We start from the raw sequence: 14186 nt of genomic DNA, 5'->3' as shown, positions 1-14186 counted from the left end.
CTCCTTGCACCGAAGCACAGAGGTTTCACCACCCGGATCCATAACAGTTTGCACAGGCCATGGAACCTGGTGGCCACCAGGCTCTTTCACTCTCTGACCTGTACTAGGAGGTCTCACGTCAGAGATCCCAACAGGAAACTATCCTATCTGCGGACTGTCAACTCCCACTTGGTCACGCTGTCCACCCAGTCTGTGTCCGTCTCTAGCCGGGCGGCACCCGGCTTTGGACCCTGGCTCTCTGCACCTCCTTGTTTTGGTGGTGACCCCGTCTTATGTCGGGGCTTAATAAATCAGTGCACGCTGCACTTTGAACTCCTGGCACACCAGTTCACCTCCGACCGGGCCAAGGTGGCGTTCATCATGTCTCACCTCCCCGGGGAGGCATTGGCATGGCTAAACCCTCTGTGGGAAAGAGGGGATCCCCTGGTGTCCGATCTTCTGGCTTTCCTCACTGCCTTCCGGAAGATCTTCGATGAGCCCGGACGAAAATCTTTTACTGCCTCCTCACTTCTCAGTCTCCTCCAAGGGAGTCTCACTGTGGGCCAGTATGCCATACGTTTCCGAACCCTCGCATCTGAACTTGCCTGGAACGAGGCCCTGGTGTCCACCTTTTGGGGGGTTCTTTCCGGACGGATCAAGGATGAGCTAGCCGGTCGTGACATCCCTTCTACCCTGGACAACCTGGTGTCATTAAGTACCCGGATTGACATCCGTTTTCTGGAACGTGCTAAGGAGACTACCCGGGAGAGAAGATTTCCGCATCTCGCTCCAATATTCCAAAGGGCAGCCTCGCAACCAGCAATTCCCCGGGCATGTTCGCCTTCGCCTTAGTCTTCTACTAAATCCCCGTTTTTTGTGGTCTACGGTCGACACCCCCGGATTCCGTTTCCTGTCTCCTCTTCAGTGGACAATCCTGCCGCGGAGTCTCGTCAGCGAATTTTCGGCTATTTAGGAAGACACTAGATCTGCACTTCTTCAGTCCTCCGAGCGGATGAAGAGATATGCTGATAAGAGACGTCTGGATCCGCCTCAATTCCGTCCGGGAGACAAGGTCTGGCTTTCCTCTCAATATGTCCGTCTCAAGATACCTTCTTATAAGTTGGGTCCGCGGTTCATCGGTCCGTTCAAAGTTCTGAACCAAATCAATCCCGTTGCTTACAAGCTGAAACTCCCGGTCACCTTACGGATTCCCAACTCCTTTCATGTATTCCTCCTCAAACCGGTTGTCCTTAATTCCTTCTCTGACGATCCAGGCACCCCTCCAGCTCCAGTCTCTGCTGAGGACGTCTTTGAGGTAGAAAACATTTTGGCCACCAAGAGGGTAAGAGGAAAGACTTTCTTTCTTGTGGATTGGAAGGGGTTTTGCCTGGAGGAGAGGTCTTGGGAACCCAGGGAGAACATTCATGCCCCTCATCTTCTTAAAAAATTTCTCGTGGGCCTAAAGAAGAGGGGGCGTAAAGGGGGACTGTACTGTAGCATCGGCAGAGACGCCGTTCCCCTCACCACCGCGATCCTGGTCCGGCGTCTTCCTGCTTCCCAGCTGCTGTTCGGGCACGGCAGATAACCAGACAGGTGCTCCGGGTAGGTAGGCTGGTGGGCATGGCAGGTAACTGGCAGGTGCTCCGGGTAGGCAGGCTGGCGGGCATGGCAGGTAACTGGCAGGTGCTCCGGGTAGGCAAGCTGGCGGGCACGGCAGATAACTGGCAGACAGGCGGGCAGAACTATTAGACAGACTGGCGGGCTGGACTGGAAGACAGACTGACGGGCTGGACTGGAAGACAGACTGACGGGCTGGACTGGAAGACAGACTGACGGGCTGGACTGGAAGACAGACTGACGGGCTGGACTGGAAGACAGACTGACGGGCTGGACTGGAAGACAGACTGACGGGCTGGACTGGAAGACAGACTGGCGGGCTGGACTGGAAGACAGACTGGCGGGCTGGACTGGAAGACAGACTGGCGGGCTGGACTGGAAGACAGACTGGCGGGCTGGACTGGAAGACAGACTGGCGGGCTGGACTGGAAGACAGACTGGCGGGCTGGACTGACAGGCAGCGGGACCTGAGGGCTGAAGCAAGTCTTAGCACACGGAACAACAACCTTGCACAGGCACCTCCATTTTGGAGGAGGTGCCTCGCATACAGTTAGGAAAGATGACAGTTGAACACCAATTAATACACCCCATCCCCGCTTCAATACACCCCACCCCCGCGCATACACCTTTATGCTTGGATGAATGTTTGTTTTTTCAATGAAGTGAGGAGAGCTGGTACGAATGATGAACAAACGCTCATTACAGATCTTCAACCCATGTAAACGTGCTGTCGATCAGAAAGAGCAATCAGACTGGAGTATGTCAACATAAAAATAAACGTTGTCGGCAGCACATCGTTGTGCGAACAGGTAATACCCCATACAGTTGGTGTTGGTCTGTGTGACCAACATATTGATAAGTATAACGGTGCTCACATAAAAGGATATTTAAATAATGTGTTCACCTTTCATGACAGGTGCTGCAGACTGGTGGGGTCAGGATTGATGAAATAACTCATCTCAAACGCACTGCTCACTAGGCAGCACTACTCACTGGGCAGCACTGCTCACTGGGCAGCACTGCTCACTAGGCAGCACTACTCACTGGGCAGCACTGCTCACTAGGCAGCACTGCTCACTAGGCAGCACTACTCACTAGGCAGCACTGCTCACTAGGCAGAAGCTCTGAGCTTCTGGATAAGTGTGTACATAGAGCAGTGTATAGAAAGTGCATGAGCTGTACACTGCTCTGTGCACACATGCAGGGTGTATGTCAGACTTTGCTGTATGGACCTGGATGTGTCTTATGGAAGAAAATATTACCGCCAGTATTGTAAACATATCTTCACTGAAAATAGCATATAATCAATTCTTGTATAATAACAGAGCACATGCCTTTGTATAACAGTAATGTAATTGTATGTGAGCGATCGTTGTGTATCCCTCCTGTTACATCTTTACCTACAGGCACGGACCAGGTACAACCGTGAGGTCTTTCCATCTTGTGCTGCGCATCCTACATCCTTATTTTGTGAATACGTCTGGTGTCTACAGTTGTTTACCAAGCAAGGGAGCAAATCCAAGTACTGTCTCCTTGTACTGAGCAAACACCATGGAGCAGAGACAGCGTCGTCGCAGGACTGTCACCGTGTATGTGCGAGGCTGGATGTTTGTTTGCTACGGCACAGCAGCCGCTGGCTTCGGATTAGTTTGTATGTTCCCCCTCCTTTCCCCTCCATACTTTTTTGTTGTCTGACAACGCTATCATATTTTCTGTGTTTAGCAGACCATGAATTAACCTTCATACCAGTTACAGGGCTATTTAGTTCCTGCCGCTAGTAATCACCAAACTTTCGTTGTCTGTTGTGCCTTTCTCTAGCAACAAATCTCAATACATGACTGCCGACTCCTCTACACCGTCACCATCATATAGATGAGGCAGAGCTGAAAGCACTGTACAAAGCCCTCTAATCATTACCTGTAGCAGAAACTTACTAATAAGCACCGTAATATACATTTCTACTATATATTACTGCTTACTCTTTTGGGAAGGTTTTCCTATACACTTATAAACATGACCACAACAAAGTTTTGTGGCAAGACCTGGCTCACCCATGGGATAAATATTGGCGTGGTATTGCAATTTCAGTAAAACTCATTCTTGCTTAGTTGGGGTGCCCATATATGTTAGGGTAGTGTAGTGATGTCTTTATCAATAGTAAGAATTGGGAGTTACAGAAACTTGTAAATGAAAGGTGATCAACTCCCAAAGATGACTTGGACTTCTGAGGTTCTAGGAAAGATAAGCAGCAGATTACAATCACACTTTGGGTATGTCCAAACCTTTAGGCTGTGTGCCCACTATGCATTTTTTAAGAGTTTCCGCAGCGGCAATTCCACCGCGGAAACGCTTAAAAACGCTTGGTAGAAGGCCTGCCATGTTCCCCAATGATAATCCACATGTGCTGTGCACATGCTGCCGAAATTTCCGCTGCTGATTATCATTGCAGAAAAATCCGCAGCATTTCTGCATCGTGTGCACATAGCCTTAGTACTTACAGCAGATTTTTCTGAGTGTTGGCAGGGAAAAACGCTGCATAAAATATGCACATTTTTGCTATTTTTTTTCCCGTCCATTTCAATTGGTGACAAACGCTGAAACAACTGACATGCTGCAGATGTGAAAAGATGCTTTGAAGGTTCAAATCTGCAAGGAAAAATTATGCAGCGTGTGCATGAGATGTCAGGAATCTCATTCACTTTGCTGGTACTGTATAATGCTGCAGACAAAATGCAACGTGTGAACAAGCCATTTCTGTCATTTTCATGCAGTTGAGCAAATTAATCCATGGTGTCATTATCAGGGATGGATACGTCGTCGATGAGCCAATGGCGGCATAACTGAGATCATTGCTAAGGACTATATAATATTGTATCAGATGAAAACATAAAAGGGTGTTTGCAAATTTAGATACTGGGGATCTCGTAATATATGAAAATGCCAGCAGCCATGCATCCACACCACGCTGATGATTTACAGAGACGCTTGCATTTGCGTTATTGAAACAAGCCATACTACATGATTATATACTTCACTTGCGGAAAAAAACATTAGTGCCCCTTATTGACCCCACTAGAGAAAAGTGGGTCACCATATATTACCAGGCCAAACACTGTGCACAGCATCTATGAGAGCGCTCTGTTTATTCAAAGACACACACACAGCATGATGCTGTCTCATTAAAGCAACTTATTGTTCCTCCTACTCTACCGTAATGTGCCGAATATAAAGCTCCTAATACAAGTGCAGAATGCCGGCCATGTGGATCATGGCTCTCTGATCTTACACTATGGCATCTATGAACAATTTCAGTCAATGGTAGAAAGTGTTGGCACCCTGAAATTGCTCCAGTCAAATACGATGGAGGTTCATAAAGACCTCTAGAGATGAACTTGTGTAACCTTGAGATTGTTGATATTGTTAACAATTTTGGTTCTCAAGTCCTCAGACAGTTCTCTTCCCCATGCTATACGGGGCACACACAAAGCAAACATGGAGTCAATTTCTCCCCTTTTTATCTAGTTTCAGGTGTGATTTTCATATTGCACATGTCTGTTTCTTATCACAGGTGAGTGAGAACGCTTGAAACAAAAGTTGTTAACCCACAATTTTTGAAAGGTGTCAACAATTTTGTCCGGCCCATTTTTGGGGTTGTGTGTGAAATTATGTCTAATTTTGCTTTTTTTTTTTTCTTTGTGTTTTTCCAATACAGACAAAAGGAAATAAACACATGTAAAAAAAAAAATAAATATGTGCAATTGCAATACTTTTCTGGGAGAAATACTTCATGTTCTGGAACAATTTTAAGGGTGTCAACACTTTCGGCCATGACTATATACACATACAGTTATGCTCAAAAGTTTACATGCCCCGGCAGAATTTTTCCTTTCTTGGCCTTGTTTCAGAGAATATGAATGATAACAAAAAAACTTTTTCTCCACTCATGGTTATTGGTTGGGTGAAGCCATTTATTGTCAAACTACTGAGTTTTCTCTTTTTAAATCTTAATGACAACCAAAAACACGATCCAAAACACAAGACCAAGTTGACCTGTTGGCTACAACAGGTTCTGGAGTGGCCATCTCAGCCTCCTGACCTCAATATCATTGAGCCACTCTGGGGAGATCTCAAGCGCGCAGTTCATGCTAGACAGCCCAGGAATTTACAGGAACTGGAGGCTTTTTGCCAAGAAGAATGGGCCGCTTTACCATCTGAGGAAATAAAGAACCTCATCCACAACTAGTCAGCCAGAAGTTGGTAGTGGTGATTTAGTTTCAAGAGAGTTTGTCAACTTTTTTTTTTCTCACACAAAAACTAAAAATTAACTTTCTAAATCAGTATCAGCTGTAGAGCATCTAGGGTATGTGTGCGTTTTGTCAGCCGAACAAATGATTGAGCGCTCCTGTGTTTCCTACGAGTAAGCCATCGCCAGACATGTACGAAATCGAACATGCTTGATCTACATCCCCCTGACAATCAGTTGTCTGGGGGTCCTCATGCACAGAGTGTCGGCTGAACAAGCAGGTTTACATTCACTTATTGTTCATTTTCCACCCGCATCTAGAAGTTTGGATCAGGCACCTACTACCACTGATTAGCAGAATATTCTGACATTGCTTCTTTCCCCTTAATTAATTTCAGATCATGTTCAGTTTCTTCTCTCCTGAACAATATTCAATCCTTTTACACATGTAAAATCAGTCTGATTTAATACAGAACTGCCAATATTGTACTGACACAAAGGATTCTTTCCCATTGGAAATATTGTAGTTCGAGTATTTTGACTTTTTCCAGTAAAGCCACAACATATTCCATCTAACTGACACCTCCAGTAATATCAACTGTATTATGCACACACTCTTTGGTTAGCAAATCTTCTTCAAAGTCACTTAAAGTGGCTTGCAAAATTATTCACTCCCCTTGGCATTTTTCGTGTTTTGCCAACTCACAACCTGGAATTTCACTGTGGCTTTTTGAGGGTTTGTATCAGTTCATGTAAAGAACATGCCTACAACTGTGAACATTTGGTTTTCTTTGTTTTGTGAAGCTAACAACAAATAGGACAAAATAGCTTAAAAGTTCAGTGTGCATAACTATTCACCCCTATAAAGTCAGTACTTTGTAGAGCCTCCTTTTGGGCAATTACAGCTACAAGTCGCTTTGGATAAGTCTCTCTGAGCTTTCCACATCTTGCCACTGGGATTTTTTCCCATTCCTCAAGGCAAAACTGCTCCAGCTGCTCCAAGTTAGATGGTTTCCTCAGGTGAATAGCAATTTTCAAGTCTGACCACAGATTCTCAATTGGATTAAGGTCTGGGCTGTGACTCGGCCACTCCAAAACATTTAAATGTTTCCCCAAAAATCACTCAAGTGTTGCTTTAGCATTATGCTTTGGGTCATTGTCTTTTTGGAAGGTGAACCGCTTTCCCAGTCTCAAATGACTGACAGACTGAAACAGGTTTTGCTCAAGAATATCCCTGTATTTCACACCATCCATCTTCCCCTCAACTCAGACCATTTTCCCTGGTCTTGCTGCTGAAAAACATCCCACAGCATGATTCTGCCACCACCATGTGTCACTGTGGGGATGGTGTTTTTTGGGGGGATGAGCGGTGTTGGTTTGGCACCAGATATAGCATTTACCTTGGAGGCCAAAAAGTTCAATTTTGGTCTCATCTGACCACAGCACCTTCCTCCATATATATGGCGAGTGTACCACATGTCTTTTGGCAAAATGAAAAAGAGCCTTACAAATTTTTGTGTCTATGTAAAGGCTTTTTTTCTGCCCACTCTTCAGTAAAGACCACCTCTATGGAGTATATGGCTTATTATGGTCGTATGGACAGATGCTTCACTCTCAGCTTGGGAACTCTGCAGCTTCATCAGGCTTACCTTTGGTCCCTGTGCTGCCCCACTGATTAATGTGCTCCTTGCGTGGGCTGAGAGTTTTGGTGGGTGCCCTCTCGACAGGTTTGTTGTGGTACCATGTTCTTTCCTTTTGATGATAATGGATCTGGGGATTATCAGAGTTTGGAATAGTTTTTTTTTTTTTTAATAACCCATCTCTGACTTGTACTTCTCAACAACTTTGTCCCTGACATGTTTGGAGATCTCCTTGGTTTTCATGGTGTTGTTTGGAGATCTCCTTGGTCTTCATGGTGTTGTTTGGAGATCTCCTTGGTCTTCATGGTGTTGTTTGGTTAGTGGTGCCTCTTGCTTAATGGTGCAGCCTCTGTGGCCTTACAGTAAAGTGTATACACTGACAGACGATGTGACACTTAGATCGCACACAGGTGGACTTCTTTTCATTATGTATGGGACTGCTTGCACCGGAAATTGTTAGGGGCTTAATTGCAAAAGGGGTGAATATATATGCACATGCCAATTTTTAGTTATTTGATGCTATAAATTTAATTTATGCCTATATTTTTCTCACTTCACCAACCTAAATTATTTAGTTCTGATAAATCACACACAAATTGGATTGCAAAACTATTTATACATTGCTTCTAATGTAACAAAATAAGTAAAAAGCCAAGGAGGGGAGGGGAGTGAATACTTTAGCAAGCCACTGTACATATAAAGAATAAAAGAGCAGGGCCCAGAACTGGTGACCAGCATCTCTTCTGAACGCTCACAGGGGTTGTGTGACGCAGCCTGTGGCCTCAGGAGATAAGCAGCACTCATGTCATGTCTGCACATACCTTCCAGGACGCAAGAACGATCAACAGCTAGCAGGCAAGAATGATCAGCAGCTAGCAGGCAAGAACGATCAGCAGCTAGCAGGCAAGAACGCTCAGCAGCTAGCAGGCAAGAACGCTCAGCAGCTAGCAGGCAAGAACGCTCAGCAGCTAGCAGGCAAGAACGCTCAGCAGCTAGCAGGCAAGAACGCTCAGCAGCTAGCAGGCAAGAACGCTCAGCAGCTAGCAGGCAAGAACGATCAGCAGCTAGCAGGCAAGAACGATCAGCAGCTAGCAGGCAAGAACGATCAGCAGCTAGCAGGCAAGAACGATCAGCAGCTAGCAGGCTTATGTCTTAATGAATAGGACAAAAGCACAAAACCGGCTTGTGGTGGTTATGACACATGTTGTAAATCCAATAATTCAAACTCAGGGACTTGGTCAAATTTTTTAAAAAACTTTTTCACGTTAAATTGGTAAATTAGGCAATATACAGAGCAAAACTTTCATGCAACACTTTTGTAACGTAGGCGAAGAAGCCACGCTGTTTAGGATAGCGGATGGGAGAGCAGGAATGCTGTTACTTGTCTATGCCTTGTGTAATTAAAAATGGGAATTCTTTAAAGGGGTCTCCAAAGAATTGTCTGTTGGCGGTCCCATCGCTGATCACAAGAATGAGGTCCTGTGTTCCGTTTGAATGTAGCGGTCACAGTGCTATCCCATTCATTGTCTATGGGATTCATAGAGATAGCCGAGAACAGAGAAGGCTGAAGACTCGTCATCTCTTTCCTACCTCGAACATCTATCCATTTACTTAGAGTATTCGTTCTTTTCACCATCACCTAATTAGCCCCATTGTAACTGGTAAAATGTGACTTGTATCTGTTCTCTATCTGGGCTTGTAACCCACAATAAAGGCCAACCGGAAAGTATTTCTGCCTAGCGGGAGGGGGCTATTAGTGTCTGAATAGAGTTAAAAGGAGATAAGCGGCTGCAATTATCAAGAATTTTCTATAATATTTTGAGTCTCCATTATCTAGTAATCTTTAATTCTGTGTTTTCCAACCTCTTCTCCACAGGACACCGCTGAAGAGCAAAGAGAAGAAGCCATGTATGTATAAATCAGTGGAATTTCCATACTAATTCTCCTAATAACTACACAAGTACATTGTCAGCCTAAAACAAGACCCTTGTACAAATATACTAATCACCGCACCATTTTCTGCTTCCATCGAGTGTCCGATGTGACACTATACTAACAGTATGGTTTTTGGGTTCTATGTTTTACCACGGTCTGTGCAGATTCTGGGACTATCACCAAGTCACCCTGGAATGGCCATTGTATTCTCTCCTATAATGAAACTCAATAGCAATACATGACCCAATATGGGTCTGCGCCTCCTCCAATTCTTCAAATAGTAGTAGTACCGTCCTGTAGCAGAATCAGGCTGAGGAACCGTGCCATGGATAGGCGGCCGAGGCAGGTAGCTAGGATCCATGACACTGAATAGTAAGAATCTCAGAGCAGCATTCACACTGGCAGGCATCATGCCCTAATGTGACCTGCGGTGTGCTCTCTCTGTGTTCCTATTTCAAGGCCACTGCCTGGAGCTGCCAGACAATGATTGGGGATGGCTTTGAAGTCAGAATAGAAGCCGAAAGCTAAACAAGCAGGATGGTTGAATTAAGGAGGGGGTTTAGCCTGTATGGGAGAAAAAGGGTGGACGCGTATATATTTATGGATATTTAAAAGAAAAAGAAAAAAACGACAGGACAAAAGAAAAAGTGGTTCACAGTTGGGCGTCAAAATGTAAAGACAAAAAAGAAAACCAAATAGATCCAAAGCAGGGCACATGCTGCTAATGTGTGGCTGCGCCTTCTGTGCAGGGAGGATGATGGATGTCTTGCAGAGGCCTGCAGGACCTAAGCATGTTACATCACAACTATCTACATAAATTGCTGATCCACCCGTAACCCCCTGACACCAGCCAGACCAAAGGAAACAAGGGATCTGACAGCACGGGCTGCCAGAGATCTCAAGAGAGCCTCTACCTATCCCAGACTTGGGGGTGCACCTGCTAAAAGGGTCAATTTGCTAGAATTTGTCTTCATTCATATGCAAAATATATTTTTTATTTTATACAAATGACAAATTTCTGGATCACATAATAAACTCAGAATACACAACTTTTAAGTTGAAAAAGGAGGATTTTAAAAGTGAACAAATAGTTTCAGAAAACTTCTGACATGTTAAGTTTTGAACTAGACTAACCTAGACATGAGTGGCACTTGAAAGAATGCAGCTATGTTTTCTAGTCTTGAATACCCCTCAAGCGCTTGTTCATACCTTGCTTTTTTGGCTTTTTTTTTCATGGAAAAAAAAAAACGCAGTGTTTTACAGTACCGCCAAAGTAAATGAGATTTTTGAAATCTTGTGCACTTGCTGCTTATTTTTTTTCCCTGCAGATTTGAACCTTCAAAGTGTTATTTCAAATCTGCAGTGTATGAATTCTTCCAGCAATTTTCACCCATTCACAATGAATGGGAAAAAAAAGCAAGTAAAAAAAACATGCAAAAATTTGTGTATTTTAAGCAGCGTTTTTCCTGGTGTGTGCAGTGGAAAAATCGGCTGCAAATACTAAACATATGCACATATCCTTACACATCTACCGTGCCAACTACAAGCTTCCGCCAGCTGCCTCATGCCATGTCCACCTGAGTGGAGCTGCCAGGGAAGTAAGGAAGTGTCCCCTGACCCACTACCCTTGTAGGACACAATATCAGCTCTAGCCCTTTTCGACCAGATTTGTAATGGTTTTTGTTTAGACATTAGGCAGTAAGTTGTTATAAGAGAACACTACAGTACACTCTTATATATGCAGGACCAAAAGCACTGGTCTTACCTTGTAAAAAGACGCCCCAAACCCTTTCACTGCCCCAGCCTTCACTTCATCCTAATTGAAGTAAATGAGAAAAAAAAACAACAAAGGCTTTAGCTGTATATAAAAGAGAGACACTAGATGTTTTCCAAAGTGTATGCAGTAACATGTGGTAAGCAGCAGCGCTACAGTGTCAGCTGTACACAAGGTTCCTAATGTAACAGGTGTCAAGTGATTATTACAGGAGGGGCACAGGTGCCGGGTGTACAGCAGATGTATACAGAGGAGGCGGCCATCGGTGGGTAGGAGTGCGGCTGGACTGTAGGAAGCATGTGTCACACAGAGGATGCCTGTGCCAAGCAGCAGAGGTTAAACGTGTTCACTGACTGTGCACTAGAACAGGCACTTCATGGGAGGGTGAGGAAGGGGTGCACACACTAAATATATAAAAATACTCACATTTCTAAAAATCCAGATTTTATTTTTTTTATGTACACATAGTACCAATGGATTTTGGCACGAAGAATATTTGCGACCTCACTGAATGGTGATGTCACTTGTACAGTTTATAAAGTCTTTCTATTCATCCCCAGCCTTCTTCACACTCAGGAAGAGGCCACTGAATTATTTACCGCCATATGTTGCAGAGATCTGACAGGAAAACTTTTAGCTCCACGTAGAGGGGGGTTCAATGCTAAATTTATAGCAGCAAGTTAGGCGTCAGTTGTTGATAATTAGCTAATCCAAACCCTCATCCTCCCAGAACGGATCTCTTGAATTATGTGATCTACAGTATCATTCTTTTTTAGCTGAACAGATCTAAAGAAGAGAAATCTAAGTCAGTGTTCAAAGTCGCACTGTCCCCTGCTGCCACGCAGGAACAGAAGGAAGAGGATTAAAAATTCTCTTTCTGCCGCCCTCACTTCTCTTTCTTTTCGCTTATTTAGAGTTTGGAGAACATGTTTCCATCCATAAATTGCCCCTCATGGGTGAGGGGCAAGGATTACACAACCTCCTACTGTCCCAGACACAGGAGCACAAGCCATGTAACACGGGCATCATATGTAATCGTTTAGAACGTTTGGGGAGTAATGAAAAGTCATTGTTTTCCCCTTAAAAATTAGATTTTCCCAACATATAACTCTAATATAAACTAACTGGTATAAAACAGAGCTATATTAGCTCATCAAGAGAATGCCAAGAGTGTGCAAAGCAGTCATCAAAGCAAAAGGTGGCTACTTTGAAGAACCTAGAATATAAGACATATTTTCAGTTGTTTCACACTTTTTTGTTAAGTATATAATTCCACATGTGGTAATTCATAGTTTTGATGCCTTCAGTGTGAATGTACAATTTTCATAGTCAAGAAAATACAGAAAAATCGTTAAATGAGAAGGTGTGGCCAAACTTTTGGTCTGTACTGTATATATAGATAGATAGATGGATAGATAGATCTACACACACACACACCATCTTCCACACTTACATTACACCTTTTCTTCTACTTACGGTGTGGGTGGGCTCACACTGTGAACCCTCCAGACTTAGAAAACTCCTATATTATTACACTGTGGCTACTGTCCCATGGGACAAAAAAAGGTTTGGGGGTCGTTCTGGTTTCTAACACTGGCAATTACATCAGTTTGTATCTTGGGAGTTAGGAATGGTTGTGGAGCTAAAATCCGGCTTTGCCTCATCTCCCAAAAGACAGACACAGTCAATCACCAACATACATAATACAACAGCCAAAAATGGCTGCATTAAGTCAGCGTCCTTCCATTACCACCAACACGACAAAATTAACAGTTGTAGAAGTAAAGCTATCCCTGGATAAATACATCAGACACAAGATGTGGAGTAACGCCCGGATTCCCTCAGACTGCAGCACTACTCAACTTCCAAACTGGGGCCCCGAGGTCGATTAGTGCAACGAGCGCACATCATTACTGACCAGAGGCTCGTACCCTTCTTAGGCTGCATTTACAAGTTGCAATTTTTTAAATCACGACAGAAAAACAAAAAACACCCTGGCCCTGGTTTGTGTAATGCTGCCTTAGAAGCCAGCTGTTCTGTTCTGCAATGCTCCATAATTTGCGTTTAAGTGGGGATTTGGGGTGAAATGCTGTTGTGTCAGTAGGCATGGCATATTCATGTCGTAGGATGATGATTACCCCAATACGGGTCTGGCTGCGTCCTGTACTGTGGCGGAGGATTAATGTCAGAGAGAGTAATATAATCAGCGCAGAACAGAACTTTCCTCAGGTTGTAAGTGGAGATCCGGAGCAGGAGGAGAAGTGCAGCGCAGGACACACCACGGCTGCTCGCTAGATATTAGACATTTTATTTTCCCCATCAGAGGTGCACACATTTGTTTTGTCAGATTTTTGTTCCCCATCTCGTGTCTTTCAGCCGTGGCTTATCAGTGATGCAAGTAGCCAATTTACTGAGAATGCGTAATCCTAAAATCAGATTGGGGGATTTTATGAGGCAATATGACCTTGCATATGTCTCCATTAAAGCTATAGAAACCTGTTCTTGTATGCTGTGTTCCCAGTACATATTTAGACAGATAACACTAATTGCACTTGACATGTCCTCTTAAGGATGGACTCCCTCCTCCCCTGCTCCTCACGGCCCCCTCCTTACAGAACGGCAATGAGTGAGACCTGCATTCCCTGACAATACACCATCAGCACACCGCGTTACCAGTCACCGTTACCAGTGACCGTACAAACTACCACCAGCACCCAGTCCTATTACCCCCAACGCCACTGACATCACTGCACCGCCATATACATGAGCCCAGATGCATCCAAGTCTAATACAAACAGGACTTTCATTCATTTCATTATCCGGTCATCCTTTCATTATTGAGGCTTAAAAGGCAAAATAAACCTTCCATTTCACGATTAGTATAACTTTAATAATGGGCGTGTAATCAGTACCTAAAAAAATCAGTTCTAAAGTCTATGGACAGTGGATTGGAAGTGACGGATTTCCTCTCTTCAGTGCGCAGCCTAACGCAACAAGC

General features: G+C 44.3%; 1 protein-coding gene across 9 annotated transcripts in view; it reads right to left on the bottom strand.

Annotated features, from left to right (window-relative positions):
- Positions 1–14186, bottom strand: part of CASZ1 (castor zinc finger 1) — a 231806-nt gene that overhangs the window by 69697 nt on the left and 147923 nt on the right. For 5 of the 9 annotated variants that reach the window (XM_073657247.1, XM_073657246.1, XM_073657243.1 and 2 more), the window contains one exon: positions 11180–11230. The exons of the other annotated variants lie outside the window; for them this stretch is intronic. The gene's annotated coding sequence lies outside the window, so the exon portion shown is untranslated. The remainder of the gene's footprint in view (positions 1–11179; positions 11231–14186) is intronic. 9 annotated transcript variants of the gene reach the window in all.

This window comes from Phyllobates terribilis, unplaced genomic scaffold (genome assembly GCF_046119375.1).
Source record: "Phyllobates terribilis strain yellow unplaced genomic scaffold, ASM4611937v1 Scaffold_12__6_contigs__length_324123572, whole genome shotgun sequence".
NCBI lineage: Eukaryota > Metazoa > Chordata > Amphibia > Anura > Dendrobatidae > Phyllobates > Phyllobates terribilis.
Note: the sequence above shows the minus strand (reverse complement) of the source record. Positions and strands in the feature narration are given on the sequence as shown.